This window comes from Vespula pensylvanica, chromosome 25 (genome assembly GCF_014466175.1).
Source record: "Vespula pensylvanica isolate Volc-1 chromosome 25, ASM1446617v1, whole genome shotgun sequence".
Taxonomy (NCBI): Eukaryota; Metazoa; Arthropoda; class Insecta; order Hymenoptera; family Vespidae; genus Vespula; species Vespula pensylvanica.
This window is the reverse complement of record NC_057709.1, coordinates 1,586,238-1,590,382: the sequence shown is the minus strand read 5'-3', so window position 1 is coordinate 1,590,382 and position 4,145 is coordinate 1,586,238.

Below are 4,145 nucleotides of genomic sequence, written 5' to 3'. Positions count from 1 at the left end.
CCTGAAATTCTCTGATTAATCAATTTCTCAGCTTTGATTGTTCTTCTTTTTTTTTTTTTTTTTTACTAACTTTTATTTTTACTACAAAAAAAAAAGAGAAAAAAAAATCCATCACTTGTTTTGTTTACCATAGCCGGTCATTCGAGAAATTTTTTATCGCTTTCTAAATTTTTTTACTTGGTATCTTATCTTTGAACTTAAGTATAGTACACAAGTATAGACAGTTGCATACGATTTTTCATTAATTTCACATGTAATAAACAAATTTATTGAGAATAATCAAAATAGTTACAAACCCTATACGAATTTGATTATTGATGAGCAATTATTTCCTACAAAAGTAAAATGAAAATTTATATACTTACGAAGTATAAGTATAAGTATAAGTAAGCCTGATAAATTTGGTATCAAGTTTTAATTAGTATCGAATACCAATGGTAAATACATTATAAAAAATTTTCTATATTTGATAAAAGAAGAATCCCGACCGTCGTCGAGACAATTCGGTGAATTTATAATTTTCAAAATAGTTGAGCCATTTACTGAGTGTTTAAGAAATATGTCGACAACTTTTTCACGGGTGTATCGCCGCTGACAAAATTTATTAACGAAACGAACAATTATATTCGAAACTATTAACAATAATAAAAGAGAATTGTTCGAATTAGCAAAATCAGCGAAAGACGAATTGGAACAAAATTACTCAACGGTATTTTACAAAACAAATAATTATACTCTAACAATTTATAAATCCAAACTAGCCGAAAGAATAACAATACCAAGTTCAAAATATAAAAGAATAAAAATCAATAACACTGACATAAAGCGAATACAATTGAAACAGTTGTATATTATAACAAAATCAAATTCGATGTCGATGTTACCGATTAAATGGCAAGAAAGTACAGCGTCGAATCAAAATTTTATAAATGATCTGTACAAGTTTCTTTTCAGTTTGTCAACAGTTTACAAGTTTCATTTCAATATACTTGATTTGCTTGGTATAAATGTATGAATTCTTTATAAAGAAACAAGTGGACAAAATATATTCAGATAAGAATTTTTATTACGACAGATGAACTAAGAATTTTACTAATAGATGAACTAGCCGAGGAATATCACGAATTTCTTCGAGAAGAAAAAGAAAACTTAGAAGGAACATCAAGCCGATATAATGTTTCACATTCGCGAAAAACGTACCAGATACGATTGTGCAAAGAAAACGAAACAATTAAATCTTGTATACTTATAGTTTTTTGTGTATGTTTTATTGTGGTAAATGTACGAAGAAGAATCTTTATCATTTGCAAAAAAATGTTATTAAATAAATTAAAATCATTATTCATTTATCTCTAAGTAAATATTGCTCCTTGCTCCTATGATCATTTTCTGTTTATGTTATTTATGATACATATATATATATATAAAAATGAAAATATATGAATGATTATTATATTATTATTTACAAATTACAAGTTACGTTGTAAACGTTACTTCTTACAAAAAATTGACAATACCAGCCGAAAGAAACAATATTTATTATATAAAATTTGTACACCGATTAAATGATCGGTTCTGGTCATTATATATGAATAAGTATATATATATATATATATATATATATATATATATATATATAAGTATATAACAATTGGTACGATTAATGTTAATTAATTACGATAAACGTATAAAATATTATTTGGTATTAAATGTTTCATAAAAAAAGAAAAAAAAATAAAATTTATCATTTTCATATTTCATAATAAAATCACATGAACGATATGAATTTGACAATCAGCTGGTTAATATTTTGTATTATTTGATCAATCATCTTAAAAATATGTAAATTGTTGAAGTTAATGAATTTTTTTAGCTGTCAAATCCCATTTTATTCGTTATCATTGAAATCGCAAAAAATATTGCTTTTCTTTATTATGGAGACCATGAGGATAAGGAATTTGTCCTTGAAGGGAGTGATAGTGATATGTCATTCTACGTTTTCCGTGGTAAAATATTTTCTTTTATGAATTTAATAACAAGTGCCATGACATGTTTTATACTAATGAAAATCTTTCTTATTAGCTCCTGCAGAAGTCGTTTTCTTTCGCTATGATGTTCTATAATTTGCAATGAATTTTATCGGACAAAATACCATGATAATTGATGATTACGTCGTATCAAGGAAGAACAGCATGATTGTATAATAAAATTGTTACACTCTTTGATTCATAAAATTGATTATATGAATGAATCTTTTTTCATAAAAAAATAATTTCACATTTCTCTTCGATATTTTAGTTATCATTTTTTTCGAATAGTAAAATAAAAAATTGGGATCTTCTTATTATAAAAAAATAACGAAGTATATGAATACTTATTACTGAATATTTTTATAAAACACTGTGTGCGTATATGTGTGTGAGTGTGTGTATCTGTGGGTATGTGTAAGTACATCATGTATATTTGAAAATATTAATATAAATATTTCAGTATACTACAAATTTTTCAGACTGGTTCAAAAGAAAAATATTAACATCTTATACACACATTACTTGTTAGATATTTTCAAGATTTTCCAAGAGTCAACTTACTTTTATGAACAAGAAAGTTGTGCTACACGCTACACATTACTATTCTATAAAAAAGAAAGAAAGAAAAAAAGAAAATATAAGACTAACCAATTTTTTTATAAGATTATGTCTTTCGATGATATAGACACTGTCTTTCAACTATTTTATATCATCAATAAATATACTTTATACAAATAGATTTCTTTTTAAAAGAATATTAGAAAACGTAATATTAAATAAATAATAATTTTCAAGAGATTGCAATGTTGTCTTTAATACATTTATCAGCAAACAAAAAATTACCAAGTGATTCAAGCGGCCAGTTGTAAGTACTTCAACCTGTATTAATGTTACGCTTAAAGCAACGACGAATTATTTCGACAAGTATTAACATCGGAACGATTATTTTTAGGAAATTGTTGAGATGACAAATGATACGAATATAACACTGACCTGTCAACAACTTATTCGGATTCTTGTTTGATGAAGTGGATGATAGGTCTGCCATGATCGAAAAACAAAAGTAAAATGCAGCCACAATTGATGATAATAAGGGGTGAGTTCGCAACGTGCATGCGTTTGGGGAGAAGGGATGAATTACTTTACAAAGTAAGGATAGATATGAGAAAATTGTCAAAAAGGAATGCAAGCGTTAATTTTCACATTTTTCAAGAAAGATTAACAATATTATATTTATTTTTCATTCGCCAGACATTATCAAGCATATTTCAAATTACTTAATTATCTTAGAATAATAGAAAATTATGATTTCAGTTCCATAGTTACATTCTACGAAAATAAACAAAGAACTTTTTCAATGAACAATTTCTTACTATACTGCATCTTACAAAGATATTTTGATAGAGAAACACAGATACTGTCTATCTATTCTTTCGTACAATGCACCTATATTATGTACAAACAGATTGTTGTCAAGTGAACATTGGAGAACGTACCTTTAAATAAATAATAACTTGGGAGAGATTGCAATTTTATCCGCAGCATGTCTACCAAAAAACAAAAAATTACCAAGTCATTCAAGCGACCTGTTGTAAGTGCTTCACCCTGTACGTACGTTAGGCTTAAAGCAACGACGAATTATTTCGACAAGTATTAACATCGGAACGATTATTTTTAGGCACTTGTTGAGATGACAAATGATACGAATATAACACTGACCCGTCAACAACTTATTCGGATTCTTGTTTGCTGAAGTGGATGATAGGTCTGCCATGATCGAAAAACAAAAGTAAAATGCAGCCACAATTGATGATAATAAGGGGTGAGTTCGCAACGTGCATGCGTTTGGGGAGAAGGGATGAATTACTTTACAAAGTAAGGATAGATATGAGAAAATTGTCAAAAAGGAATGCAAGCGTTAATTTTCACATTTTTCAAGAAATATTAATAACATTATATTTATTTTTCATTCGCCAGACATTATCAAGCATATTTCGAATTATTCAATTATCTTAGAATAATAGAAAATTATGATTTCAGTTCCATAGTTATATTCTACGAAAAATAAACAAAGAACTTTTTCACTGAACAATTTCTTATTATACTGCATCTTAC